This window comes from Aulonocara stuartgranti (genome assembly GCF_965226115.1).
Source record: "Aulonocara stuartgranti genome assembly, chromosome: 3".
NCBI lineage: Eukaryota > Metazoa > Chordata > Actinopteri > Cichliformes > Cichlidae > Aulonocara > Aulonocara stuartgranti.
The window spans coordinates 16823269-16838682 of record NC_138941.1 but is presented as its reverse complement, the minus strand read 5'-3'; the positions used below and the strand labels follow the sequence as shown (position 1 = coordinate 16838682).

Below are 15414 nucleotides of genomic sequence, written 5' to 3'. Positions count from 1 at the left end.
CCTGGTATGGCAACAGCACCGCCTACAACTGCAAAGCTCTCCAGCGAGTAGTGCGGTGCTCTGAACGGATAATTGGAGGTGAGCTTCCCTCCCTCCAAGACATCTACAGGAAGCGGTGCCTGCACTCTAAAAAGTAATTAATGGGATCTTTAGTCATTACTTACATATATATGTTGTTGTGAAATGAAAAATCAAGTTCATAAATACTGTTAGACTTCCTAATTAAAATTTTTATTTTATTGAGTTCGGGTGACACATAAATTATGCCTCTTTACTCAATATATAATCGTGATTTGTCTGAATTTAAAATCTTCTTTTAATCAAAAAACAATATAATTTTAAGTTCTGTCGATGTAAAATACAACTTGATGACGTGTAAACAGCTCATAGTTCCCTTCTTCTACACAAGCGGACATATTCAACAGCACGTGTTCAAGGTTTATCAAGAGCTGTGTTCGTCGCGAACGGTGAGTAATTTTATGCGAAATTACACATATCTGCAGTCGCTCTGGATTTTGTTAGTTTACTTTAAAACAACGACGTAACATACATAACATACATCTTAGCTTGCCCCCGCGTTTGTGTGTTTTAATATACACACAGCAGCTAATTCCGCGATAGCATAAATTGTTGGGCTCTTTTTGGAAAATTTAACACTGACGTTACTCTAATGCAGACCACTGTAATTGTCTTATAATTTTTAAAAGATAGCGGACGTTGTTCGCCCCGGCGCAAACTACTATGCTAACGTAGCTAGCCAAGCTAAGTTGTGTTCACTGTGATTTTATTTTTGAAATGTGAAATTTATTTTTTGAAGGGAAGCATTTTATGTTAGTAATTGTTAAGAAACGCTTCTAAATTTTCGTAACGTTACGGGGTGAAGTTCAACCCCATTGGCTTCTGCGCAGGAAGTGCGGTCGCCATTAGTCCGGTGTGTCTGTTGACCGCTAAGAGCGGTTCTTCACCGGCTGCTCGGCCTATTTTCACAGGTAAAAGACCAGACTTAAGTGCACTGTGCCGCATATGGTAGGCTAGTTAGCTGTCCCTAATTTTTGGGTACTTTCCGTGTTTTGTAGAGACGTAGAGGCGACGTGCATTGGCACTGGCTGTAACATTGATATGCCTCAATAAAGGTTGAAAGTAAGAAAAAAATCAATAGCGGGCCGCCATCTTGGTTGGGTCCCCATTCGCCACCAGTGCATTTTTTCTACTGAGGAATGTATTCACCCATGGTAAATAAGGAAAATGTTTAAATATTTTTCCAAACAGATAAGGCAAGAAAGGTCAATAATCCCACATATGGTTTCAGTAGTATGCCAGTTTTTGCAACACTAGGGTGCACAAAAATGACCATAGCTGCTGACTCAGCATTGATTCCAATTTGGTTTTGGAGAATGAAATGAAAACAGATCAAGTGGGATTATTGACATTGTAGCTTGTGTATAAAAAAGTTTGGGTTTTTTTTCGTATTTACTGTCAGAAATGATTCTGTCCTGTCATGCCACACCTTATGTTTGCTTTTGTTGATAAAAAAAAAACTAATATATATATATATATATATATATATATATATATATATATATATATATATATATATATATATATATATATAATTTTATTTTATTTATTTATTTATTTATTTTTTGAGTTAACACATTCCTCAGTAGAAATACATGCACTGGGGGCGAGTGGAGACCCCTCCAAGATCGCGGTCGTTGGGGATACACGCTCCAACAGACTGGCCCAGTCCATGTCACCTCTATGTATATTTGATCTATGGAAAGCCACGTTAGGCCTTCCAGCACCCAGTGTATTCAGGTCTATGTAGTTTTGAATGTTTGGTTCTAGCTCACACAGCTTTGACAGGTGAAACTTATTCACTGTATTGAAGACTCACAGGTGAAGTTGAAAATACCATCTTTTGTATTTTTGTGCAGGCACAACTTTCTGGTGTTATACACTGTCCTGGCGTTGCAGATCTAGGGGTTCCAGTTAAGACGTGGTCAGCCTTCTAAAGAAAGTGGGAATCTCACCGAAATATTCAGTTACTTTGCTGTGTTTCTTGCCAGGACAAAGGCTCAAACCATCATCTTCTCCTGGTATCAAATACCAAGGGACCTTCTGAAGTAAGCTTTAACAAGTAAGCTTGAATTGAGTAATTCAGAATCATGAAGTATGGATTGGCCTTGCAAAATCTGTAAATTTGCAACCTCCACTAAGGAAGAGCTGATGAAACATTATAGGTTACGCCATATCCCCAGTGTACAGCCTCTGCCATGTCCTTACCTAGATTGTTTTTGTTCATTTAAGTCATGGGGTAGCCAAAAATCACACAGATCAAGGAAACACTCAACTCACTCAACAATGAGAACCTCTGAAATACTCAGTTTCTGTTGCCAGTTCTGTAATGTGGGCACATTTTCCACTGAAAAAGAGTATTTTGAACACCTTCTATTTTTTTCTATCAATCAGGACAACACAGTTGAAAAGCGCAGAGAAATTGCTGTTCGCTGCCTCATAGTCTATCTTGGAGAGAAGGAGGAGGATCTTTTCAAACAATACAGCGCAAGTACTTGAGTTGGTTTTTAATTTTTTGTTTAGTTTTGAATGCATGTCTCTGTTGGGTCTTTGTGTTTTGTTCATTGGATTTTCTGTTCAGGGTTGAGTATTTAAGTCATTCAGTGCCATAGACGTCTTTAGACGTCAAAATGAATCCGAACGCTCAGTGCCATAGACGCCTCTTGAGCTTTTTATTGAATTGAGAAGGTGGTGGAGTTGATTACATGGATAAAATCCCACCAGCGTGACAGTCGGCTCTACTGAGAACGAGTATTGTGGCGCGATTTTTGATCCAGCTCGTCATTTCGAGCTTGAGGTGTCTGCAGCCTGACGTCATGGTTTTTCTAGCGATTCCAGTGAACATGAACCGGATTTATCTGACCAGTATCTCCTGTTAGAAACTTCTGAAGGCAGCAGGGACCAGAATAATGAACGATTTGCTGCATAAAACGCACAGAAATTGTTGATAGACGAACCGATGGCCGGGTGGGGGGTGAACAGACTAAGTCGCGCACTCACTTGTGCGGGAGTAACACACACACACAGACTCTCTGAATCATAAATCAGTCGCTTTTTTCTTATATATTTTTCAAATGTTGAAATTGTCTATAAACAACTATTTTTATACAAAAAATAATCTGCCAAAAGTACATTTTTACAGGTGATTTTTTTACTTCATAGTAGTAAAACATAGTTGAGATGTTGCATGAATCATTGAAACACGAAATATTTACATCAAAGTCACTGATCTGCTAGAAAAACCTATTTACACAAAGCGCTTTTGATCCAGAAACAGGTGTTTTGTCATGAAAGTTTCTCTTTTCTACTGCAGATTTCTAAATAACAGAGGTAGAAACATTTTTTTTTGCTGCTGAAAGAAGAGAGACTCATTTTTGTCATGGTGGTTTCAGAATTCACATAGTCATAGAACAAAATATTCTGTGAGCCTTCAAAATCAGTGAAAAAGCTAAATATCTCTGGCACTGAGGGGAGTATGAAATCTGAGAGTGGCTGGCACTGAATGAGTTAAGGGACATTCCAACCCTAAGTGAAGATATGTCTATTGCCATGTATAAGTGAGAAAAAAGCATTTCAGAATTACAATCTGAAGATGTTTATTGCCATTGTCATTGAACATAATTTGCTGAATAGAAACCTGTTTCCGTGATAAGGTGCAACATAAACACACAGGATAAAAAATTTTGTAGCCAGCGCAGTCATTTTCCTGATCTGGCAGCAGCTTTAGCAGAGCATAAACAATGGAAGTGAATGGCAGGTACTAGCATTTTGTGTGCAAAAGTGATTAAAATCACTCAATAATGATACCAAGTATTCCTGGGGAGCTCAACAATCATGCTGACTGCAAATGAAAAGTATGAATTGACATGAAGGATTTTCAGGAGCCGATTTAGACTTGGGACTACATTACGACAAAGCACTGCTGTAAGTCTCCACATGGTTATAACACAGCAGTTGAAGCCACTGCCGACCAGTGTCTATAAACCAACATGCTATTTGTGCAATATTTCTTCAACAAATCAAAGACCCATCCATTGTTACTGCAGCTTACCATGCTTGTATAGTAGTGGCTGTGTGTGTTTGTTTATGGAAGCTGGAGGCTTTTCCAACTGTTGCGTTATATCCATGCACCATGCAGTGGATGTTTACAGCGGTGTTTGTCGTAACTGCAATGTAGTCTCAAGTCTAAATCAGCTTCTGCAAATCTTCCGTGTTACTTTTGCACTTTTCATTTGCCGTGAACATGATTACTGAGCTCCCAAGAAATATTTGTTTTCATTACTGTTTTCATTTTTGTTAGTCATTTTAATCACTTTTGCACACAACATGCTAGCACCTGCTATTCACTTCCATTGTTTGTGCTCTGCTAAAGCAAATGGATTGCTTCCGGATCAGGAGAATTAGTGTGCTGTTTACAAAAGGCTTGTTTCTCACTTTCTAACTGTGGCAATATGGCAATAGATAAAATTTCACTTAGAAGTGGAATAACCCTTAAAAATGATTTATTAGATTTTCTTTTCAAAGTGGAAAAACAAAACTGTGAAAAACAAGACATTTTTTATTTTAAACGTTGGATTATGGTTTAATTTAGCTTTTAAAAATTACAGAATGACAAAGTAAAATCACTGAAAAACACAAAAGACAACCTGTTTTAGCTTATTTTCCTACCTGTAGTAGTTCATTCCCTTATGCACGTCATCCTGAAGTGCTTGAGCTATGTATTTTATACATCCTAACATTTAATTTCTCCTACAAGGATGAGGAGGAGCTCAACGCAGACCTTGCAATGCAAATCATGAAGATTGCTATCATTGGTGATGGGCCTCCAACCATCATCGTTGAGGGATCCAAGATCCTGGAGAGGATTGATGTTGCCAGATCCTGTGCTTTGATGATGGGAGTAATCTACGCTCTGAACCTTACCTATCCCAAGCAGCTGAAATTTACCTTTGAGGTATTTCAAAAGCTATGCCTTGAGCTTGATGGACAAAAAGCCAGCTCTAAAGTAATGAATCTTTAGTTTGGTATTTTCTAGAGCAGACTTGATAGACCATTCGTGAGTGAGTTTCACAAAAACCTTATTCCTGCATTTCTGGCACTACTTCATTGTGTTTTACTAAATTTTAAAGCGCTGTTCTTAAGTCTTCTGAGTTAATGGTTTGCTGTGTCTTAAATGCTGTTATTTGCACATTTTTAAGGAATGCGTTTAATTTCTTCCATGACCTGTGTTCTGAGGGTATTGGTGTGTTTTAAAGTTTGTGTAATGCCCTCTTTAGCTGGCCTTAATCTTGAGGGTGAAAAGTCAAATATGGAAGAGAATCAAGAATACTTTGTAAGAGTGCTGACAAAGTTGAATGAAAGAAGCTTTGCTCATTTTATGTTTAAATTAGTGCATTTAATGTATAGCAGCCTGTCATCTTTTGTTTTGATTCACTGTCACATGTTAAAGTAAAAAAAAGAGGATTCAAGTAGTAGGTTTTATTACAATTTTAATACACAGTTCCTTAAGTTTCAGCGGGCAATTTGTGTTCTAGGAAACTGAAGCCCACAAATCTTGCACTTCGCATGCACGTTAAAGAATTGTGATGTTTGTTATTGTAATTAAATGGGTCTAACTCATTTGAATACATCTGTCTGAATTTCTATTCTTTCTGAGCACCAGGTACGAGTCCGTTAGCTGATGTCCAGGTATTTGGCATCACATCTGCCGCATTCAAACAAATACACACAACATCCATTTCTTTTTTCTGAAGGTCATGACACAAGCGCACACACAGCCCATGTTAAGGCTGACGTTCGTTTGGGGAAAAAAGTGATCGACAAGTTTCTAAGGTCTTAGAACCTTGACTTCTTTGTGGGCAGGCACCACCATGCATGAGCCTGCCTACGCGGTAGTCATGGTTATAAGACACAGCCAAATGATCAAGGTTGTATTTTGGAGCGAATTAGCCTGCTGGGAAACAGGTAAATACCCTTATAGAATCTCCTGTGGGACCAAAAAATTACTACACTGTAACCAAAATATCATATTTGACCAACATAAATACTATTTATGCCGACAGTTAAGTTCATTTTAATTATAAATGTGTTTTATTTTGATCAAAAAGTTACTTCACCATACATAAATATAATCTTGGATCAACTTAAATTCCTGTGTATTTGTTGACAATTATTAAGTTCATGTTACTCAGAATGTGTTTTTTTTTTTGTGGCCAAAAAGTAACTTCACTATACATAAAATTCACGTTGGATCAACTTAAATTTTTGTGTTCTAGTCGAAAATTATTAAGTTAATTTTACTTAAGAATGTTTTTAATTGTGGCCAAAAAAGCTACTTCACCATACTCAAAAATATTGCTTTGAATTAATGTTATTCTGCCAGAAGTTGGCTTAACTCAAAAATTCTAGTGGAAAACGTTAACATGTTTTTTTTATTTGAACCAATGTTTTACTTATTAGAGTGTGAGGAAAGCGGGGAGGATCATCAAGGACTCCAGTCACCCCAGCCATAAACTGTTCAGACTGCTTCCATCAGGAAGGAGGTTCTGCAGCATCCGGTCCCGAACCAGCAGACTGAGAGACAGCTTCTTCCATCAGGCCATCAGACTGCTGAACACTTCATAGACACCTCAGCTTCACTACTGGAACTTCAACATTATGCACTCCACACTGTATATAAATGCCACTTGTTTTGCACATATTCAACTCTGTATATTTATATATATTTTATTATTATTATTATTATTATTATTATTATTTTATTTTATTTGTTTTACTATTTAATTTGTAAAAATGTGCACACACACACACACACACACACACACACACACACACACACACACACACACACACGTAGGAAAATATTTAGTATACACATCCAGAAATGCATACACTATTATATATTGTACATATATTTATTAGTTTCAGGTTGGCCATTCTTGTATTTTGCTCGTTTGTGTTGTTGTGTTTGCACATCTCTGTTGCTTGTGGGGCTCGCACACAAGAATTTCACTCGCATGTGCTGTGCCAGTGTGCCTGCACATGTGATGTGACAATAAAAGTGATTTGATTTGATTTGATTTGATTTGAAAAGCCCAGAACAAAGCTTGTGACCAACACAGCGCAGACAGAGGTGATGTTCACGCTCTGTTTCTGGGTGGGAAACTCACCTGTGGGTGTGGCTGTTCCTCCCCTACAATCTCTGATGTCACAGCTGCTAAATTAGACTGAACTGAAGCCAGACTCAAACAGAAAACAGCCTCAAAGACTTAGAGAGAGCGCTGCTCTATCTCTGGACCCAAAATATATGTTCCACCACCACGCTGCAATGCATCTTGGGATAGGGTGGGCCCACCTGTGCTTCAAATCCAGGGAGAAGGTGGACATTTTTGTGGGAGGCTAGGATTCTGGACGCCCTTTGCGGCCACACTGTGATGTCATGGACCTCCAGAGGAAGCAGAGGCTGAATTTAAATACACCTGCTGACTTAATGTGTTCTGCTCTGACAGCTGCCATGTGTCACAGCGTGAATAATAAAGCCATCAAACTTCACTCAGCTCCAATAACACCATCAGTGTTTGATGTCCAGAGGATTCATCAGCTTTAACCATGATAGAAGCAGGAAGTTAAGATGAAGATGATAAACCACACTGAGCGACACACTGCAAGCAGGTTCGCAGAGATCTGAGCAAGAGCGAATGAAAAAACTGAGCGAGAGGGGCTGTTATTGAATGAATGAAGTCCTCACCTCCCAGCTTCAGTCAGACTGGTTCACCTGTCCCCACACCAGTCACACCACTGGCTGAGAACATGGATCAGCACTTGCACTTGAGCACATGGATAATGTGACTTGGAGCTCTTTTGGTTCAGAGACAGCAAGCAGTTAGGCAAAGAGAGAAGAACTCAGCCTGTGGGATTCACTGAAAGATGTCATATAAATCCTCAGCACCATCCACAAGCATTTGCATTATTTGCAAAGAACATGGAGAACATCGGTGTATGAACGCAGCAGTACTCGTCTATATTGGAAAACAACATTTACAGCTACATTTACCAGAGGATCACAGACCCGCGCAGTAAACACAAGAGAGATAAACATGTTTGTGAACACAGGTTTGTTCTTACAGATTTATGACTTAATGCCAAACTATTCTGATCTCATTTTAAAATGAAACATGTCCATGTAATGACTGCATTAACCTGATGGGCCTGAGGTCAAGTTTAGGATATAATGTTCATTTCTCCAAAAGATATTTCAGATTGGTCGTACCTGATAAGTAGAAAAAGTAAAAATTATCTTTGAATGGTGTTTTTGTGTTTATTTATTTCTAAATGCTTGGACTGGCCAAAATGAAAAGGATTAGCAATGATTATGTAACACTGGTGGTGCAATACTAGTAATGGGCATGTAAGACCTGTTAATGCTACTTCTTGCCTTCGTTGCCTGTAGTACGGCAGTATAGTTACCTTTAACCACAGTACGAGGACAGAAGGGAAATATGGACCAGATCAGACAGGTTCTAGATTTGTAGGAGCTAAGGGTGTATGACAACAGAGGACTTGTACACAGTAGGTGTAGAAAACACAATTGCATTTATTAGCAATTATTAAAGTTGTGCACATTTAACAAAAGTAGAGTGCGCTTCTTGAAAACAAAATAAAATAAAATAAACCCCACAAATGGTCGACCCAAGGATATATTGTCTTTTGTGTCTTTTTTAAAGTCAATTTCAGTCTTTCAATGTTCAATAGTCACTCAGTGTGTTTGTAACCAGTTGGGTTACAATCTACCAGTTCATCCGGCTATTTGGGCTGGGCTCGCCATCCAGTACTGGAAAAGGGATCCTCTATTCTTCTCAGGTCCTCAAAACCAATCCAATCCAAATAAGCAAAGGGAAAAAACCTGACCTGGGGACCAGGCCAGAACACAGTAGTTCAACATTTAAGCTATCATGCCTGTAACTTATTATTACTACTGGTTGCTTGTAGTGCTTCTAAATTTCTTTCAAAATATTCTATGTTGTACAACAAATTATTCTCATTTCAAAGGGAAAAAGTGCATAGGAAATACACATTTAAAACAATACTAAATAGCTCAGCAGTGCATTAAAAATACACATTGGCTTGAGACTTTTCAAGTTTCTGTCACGGTCTGGCTGGCAGACCGTGGGGAGATGGGGGAAATAGGACCCAAACGCTGGACTCTTCAGTGCAACAGTGTTTATTTACAAGGTGGTGAAGTAAACAACAATGAATCCCCAGTTTCCCAGACTTCCCTAAAGTCCCCGTGTAGTGCTCTCTGCTCCAGTGTCCCTGCACTCCCCGTGCTCACTGCTCCTTCTTGTCCCACACTCCTCCTGAGGGGAAAACAATAGAGGCAGCCGTTACACACTTGTCCCAGCAGGCATACACTCACACTTGACTATGTTAGAAGACTGACGTGTAGTCCAACGCAATAATCCAGCATCGGTGGAAGCTCCATCACTCATCTAAATAGCTCCCCCGACGAGCCCAGATGAGGAGCAGGTGTGCGGCCAGGACTTCGGGTGTGGCCAGCCCTCAAGTTATGCCACGCCCCCAGGATTTACAGGCTGAAATGCGTAAGTACTGCATTAATGATGTCGAAGTGCTGAGAATGGCTTGTAAAATATACCGCGAGACCTTGATGGAGTGCACGCAGATTGATCCATTTTCACACGCCACCCTGGCGTCATACTGCATGGGGATTTTCAAAACCTTGTTTCTTCCAAAAGACACCTGGCATTGACTCATCACGGTGCGTATGTTGATCAGAATAAGACATTTTCAGACGTGTCTCTTGAATGGCTTCAATACGAAACAAAACATTGTTATCAAGCATGCTCTCAGAGGCGGCGATCAAAAAGTAGGACCTTATTTTGTGGATGGATTTGATGCTTCCAGCAGAAGTGCATATGAATTCTTTGGGTGTTTCTATCACGGCTGTCTCCGCTGCTACCCGGAGAGTGATGTTAACCCTGCCGCCAAGCTGTCATATGGCGAGTTGTATGATGCAGGTTGTGAGAAGGTGAATGCTCTAAGAATGCATTATGGTCTTAATGTCGTGGTCATGTGGGGGTGTGATTGGTCATCATTAAAGTCGACTGATCAGGCAGTCAAGGACTACGGCCTATGCGAGGCTCACTCTGTATGACTTGTTAGACAAGCTGCAGGAACGCATTCTTTACTGCGACACAGATTCAGTTATCTTCACCTCTCATCCCGGGGAGTGGGTACCCCCTTTAGGACCACACCTCGGTGAGCTGACTGATGAGCTCAATGATGGCGGGTCTGGAGAGGATGATCACATTACTGAGTTTGTCTCTGGAGGTCCAAAATGCTAATGTTATTACACAAAACAGGGCAAGACTCAGGTTAAGTGTAAAGGTGTAACACTCAATGATGTTAATTCTAAAGTTGTTACCCACGAATCGTTGAAAGGCTTAGTCAAGGCATTTGTGGCCAACAGGGATGCGCGTTTAGTTGCAGAGTCTGACACCATCAAACGCAACAAGAAGAGGTTTCATCTCAGGAATGAAACAGAGAAACGGAGCTTCTTTACACTTCCTAAACCCCCTGGGTGTGCAGGGTTGTGATATATTTTTCTCAGCGTGTTTTCCATAATTACTTTGACCAAACACAAACACAAATGACCAGAAAAAAGTGTTAGCATACGTTTTTATTTAATTTTCTGTGTAGTGCACAGTAAGGTTTTTATAACAGATGTACATTAAATCTTGTGTCTCCCAGACCAGTAGTTTCCAATCATGTGGAGCAGCGCTGATTTAACTCCGCGAGTGTGATGATTGGTATTTAGCAGGTATCCGACATTCTCATCAGTGGTGCAAACAATGTGCGGCACTGATCTCAGTTCACACAGAAGACGCTCTGCAGTGCTGATGATTTGTGCTTTAGCCTCACTGACACTGTATGAGCAAACAAACAGACGGATGGCCGGGATGAATCGGGGCGTCCGGAGCTTTTCCATCACTATATTTAATTGAATAAACATACCCGCATGGCCCGGAAGTGCCCCTTTTTTGGATGAGTGAACGCGCGTGCATGAGACTGCATGTGCACGTGCTCGTACGTGCGAAAGGTGCACCCCCCTCACAGAGGTGCCCTATATATTCTTCTGGAGGGTTTTTGCAGCCTTCATCAGAGTTTCACAAGCCAATAGGTACAGTTTTTAAGTCCTATGCATTTCTTGCTATGTACTATGAGTGTGTGCTGTTATTGTATATTTATTGTGTATCATTTAATTTCCAATTCTTTTTGTATATATTGTGTGTTTTTACTGTTAGTTCGGCTGTTGCCTGTGCAAAGGCCAGACTGTGTGTGTGACTGCCCAGCAGGTAACGTTGAGGTTTCACCCGGCGCAATTGTGGCTCTTGTAACCATAAATGGTAAGTTGCTCTTTTGTCACACAGTACATACACAATAGATGTGTTTGCAGGTTTTAGTGCAAATTGTACATTGCTACATTGTTTTGAATTACCCTCGGCCCGCAGTATATGTGGGCACCTGTCAAAGGTCATTTGGATTTACCAGACTGCTTTGAAAACAACATGAAATCTTCACAACATGAAAAAAATGTCTTTGTTGAGCCATGACTGGATTTCTCCTTATCCTTCCTAAAGGCCGTTATAACCTTGCGCTGCCAGTGGTGAGCTGCACCAGCTGTGACCTAATGTGGTCCCCCTCAGTTAAGGACTTCCAGGGTGGTGGATATTGGCCTGGCACCTTAAATTTCTGCACCCTGTTTTCAATGGATGTCTTTCAGTCTTTCTATGACATTAAGAAGCTGCACCAGGGATGTCACTTAAGGCGTTTGTCAAAGTGCTGGATGAAAGAACAGCCCATTTTGGAAGGGTGAGTTTCTAAATTTGTCAAGTTTAAGGAAATTGTGCAAATCAATGTTTATGATGACTGTCCTTGAATATTCTGTTGTTTGTCCTCTACTTAAAAGACTGGCCGAATATCAGCTGATGCCTTCAGTAAAAGTTTCTTGGAGTGGAGTGCTGTAAAGTGTGAGGTGGACAGGATGTGCAAGGAGCCATGCTTTAGCTGCCCTGCCTGCACTCCAGACATGCTCGCCGTGTCAGTTGATGGAAACCGCAAGCTTTATCACTTTCAATCAAATGCAAGGTACGTTATGCATTGTGGACATAAATCAAATAAGGATTTGTACAAAAATTGTATTTTGATGTTTCTTTTCAAACAACTGTCACTGTGTTCGTTCAGCACTTCAGAGCAGGGGAACTTTGAAGGTGTCTTCATTGAGAAAGATGAGGAAGTTGCTGAGTTTGTGAAATACAGCCAGAGACACACAAATGATGAGGTACTTGCTGGCTTGTGTAGCCACAAGATAACAAAAGCTCAACACTGCGCCCAGCATCCTGGAGCACTTCTGTTGTCTTTTGTAAGTGTTTTGAGTTTTTACGTGCTTCGGAGTTTGTACGTGTTTTGGAGTTTTTACGTGTTTTGGAGTTTGTACGTGCTGCAGAGTTCGTACGTGATTTGAAGTTTGTATGTGCTTTGTCTCTAGGGACCACTGTAAATATACTTTTATTTATTCACGCCACATAAAATGTAATAAATAAATCATATAATACAAAAATCAACTATTCACATTTCAACTTTTAACTATTTAAATTTTCAGCTGTTTCCTTTTACAAATTTAAAGTGAAAACACAAAACACTGCAAAACACAATTAAATATAAATTATAATATGAAAACAAAAAGAAGATGCACATTCTCTGTCATATGGGCCTGCATGAATCCGCACTTTCTGAATCCTTTATCATCTGCAACCGAAAATAGTTGTGGATGATTACTATACCTTTCTAATGTGACGTTGTTGTCCCTGGCTCTCTTTCTCTCTCTCTCCCTCTGGCTCTGTTCCTGTGCTACTGAGTGTAACTACCGCCCCTCCCCCCTCTGCCCAGCGTAAAGCACAAGGCTCAGGTGCGAAGTGAAGCGGAAAAAAAGTGCGAGAGAGAGAGAGAGGGTGAGAGAAAGAAAAAAAAAAAACACGTGACGGCTCGCGATAAGGAGCCGGCTCTCGTCGTTCACGTCAAAGAGCCGGCTCTAAGAGCCATTTCGTTCGCGAACGACCCATCACTACCAGGATCATGACAGACAGCAAAAGACACTGAGCAGCATATCAGTCAGCATGGGAAAAATGCCATAGATTTAAGGAACCAGGCTAGAATAATTGGTTTCTAGTGGGTTCTATTGTAAGTGCTCTATATTTCAGCATGACATACTGTATGCATCCTACACTGAGAACCCTTGAAGCTGATCATCAGGGTATGCTGTGTATATTCTTACACAGAAGATAAAATTACATGCAGAGATTTTAGATGGTTGTGGTTGGTCCTTACACACAGATGTAAGGTCAAAAAAAAAAAAATCACCCACAATGGATCGTTCACAGACGCTGGTCCAGTGGAACCCACTTCCACAAAGGCTGCACCTGCTCTGGCAGAACAGGAAGCATCAACTACATAGTAGCTATTTTCATAATTAAGACATCAACTATAGGTGTTCCCAAAATGTGCTATGTTGTCTGCACACCTGACAGTTCAATAAGTCCTGTGTTGATTACAGATGGTGGTTGTTTCCAGAAACAGCATGTGGCGGAGGCGTGGCCCCGGGCACAGCTGCAGGGGAGGAGTGGAGCAGAAGGCTCAACAGGGCGGCTCTGCGAGGCCGGTAAGAACAGCTGATGGTGTTTATGTACTGATGATGGTCTCCCTCCGCTGTGTTTATAGTGAGACGGGGAGGAGCGGCCGGGGAGATCAGCTGGGCTCGTGAGCTGTCAAGTGGTGCGACCGATTCAGCTGTCAAAACAATAACAACAATAAATGTGGAAGTTGGCAGTACATACCTGTGTGCGCGTGTGTTTGTGCCTGGTGTATTCCACACAGCACTTGCATAAAATAAGTACAGAGCACTTTATGAGCCAACCTGCTTCTTTAATGAGCATTTAGGTTGTTTGTATTCAGCGTTCACAGATAATATGCTCATTAAAAGGGGGGATCCACTATGTCCTTTGTTATGGTTCAAAAATATTGGGGATGGAGACAAGAGAAAAACCACAATAACAACACTGGTCCGGTCGGGTTGAGTCAAACGATGATTTTAATGATCACACACGTGGGAGATGGACACTGTATGCAGACAGCCTCAGATCTCAAAATGGTGGAGTATTGCTCAAACTCTTATAGCCTCTGGTGCCTCCACCTTATCATAAAAAGCCTAAACATTCACATGCTTTCTCTCACACAGCGCCTAAGCTACGACCTTGGCTCCCTGTTTATCTGCTCCTGCTGAGATGGGGCAGAAAACTCCAGTATGTTCTGTTCTCTTCTAATCAGACAAATAAGGCGATGACTTTCTGCAAACAGTATTTCTTATAACTCAGCAGTATAATGCATCATAAAACAATATCATTCATTCACAACAAGTCAGCAGTTTAATATAATGCACATCAGTTTAACTAATGCAATAGTTATCAGCTTCTTCTAATTCAGGAGAATAATGCAAACTAAAACTACATAATAATTCACAATCTTTAATTAGGGGTATAACATGGCATAAAATAATATTAGAATCTAACAATTCCCCCTGATGAGGTCATTAGAATAATGAGCTCACCAACACCCCATAATTCAGTGTGGCCGGGTTCATCTCTTCTCACTCCTGAGGTCCTTTGTCCCCCTGAGGGGCGAACCATATGTGGGATGACCTCTATGTTTGCGCAGTTCAGATGCAAGAAAAACTATTATTCCAACAATAGCGGGTACAGATGACACTCCCCAGGTCTCCCACAGCTTTTAGCCTTTATTTTATTGCTGCAGCTACCAGTGTCGTCCAGTTGGGTGATCCTCTGCTCTTCATTCTTCAACCTTAGGGGTTAGACAACCCTTCAGTCGTGGCACAGATCAGGGGATTATTCTGCCCCGATTTCAAACAACGATCTGTGTATCCTCCAGAAAAAGGAACAGGAACGTGTCCCCCTTTCTTTGCCCAAAAGCCTCTTGAACTTCGTTGGTCTGGTGTTCCCGGATTTCCGCCAACCCCTTCATGGTTATTGCTGTGTTTATGGGATCCATCCTTTTGTGGTGACTAGCTGGAGCCCAAACGCCATGACCCTTGGACCCAGTTGGTGTCTCGGCAGTCACTGTGTCTGTCTCTGCTGCGGAGGATCCTCGCATATCTGTGACCTTGTCTGGTGTCTGTTCCTTTCTCTGTAAGAGACAGAAAACCAAAACACCTCTCTTCCTAACCCTAATAATCTAATGTTGTTATCT

General features: G+C 40.8%; 2 protein-coding genes and 1 long non-coding RNA gene across 4 annotated transcripts in view; 1 reads left to right on the top strand and 2 right to left on the bottom strand.

Moving 5' to 3' along the window:
* The window catches only part of LOC309702568 (uncharacterized protein), a 1257380-nt gene that overhangs the window by 681773 nt on the left and 560193 nt on the right, over positions 1 to 15414 (bottom strand). The gene's annotated exons all lie outside the window — the stretch shown is intronic.
* LOC309702580 (protein NLRC3-like) overlaps positions 1 to 15414 on the bottom strand; it is a 92605-nt gene that overhangs the window by 17666 nt on the left and 59525 nt on the right. The gene's annotated exons all lie outside the window — the stretch shown is intronic.
* LOC309702663 lies at positions 224 to 6475 on the top strand. 2 transcript variants are annotated; one of them, XR_014275692.1, is made up of 4 exons: positions 224 to 467; positions 1938 to 2126; positions 2473 to 2569; positions 4835 to 6475. It is a non-coding gene; the product is annotated as an uncharacterized lncRNA (long non-coding RNA). The 2 variants fall into 2 exon arrangements; XR_014275693.1 differs by lacking the exon at positions 224 to 467 and having other exon boundaries at positions 1639 to 2126.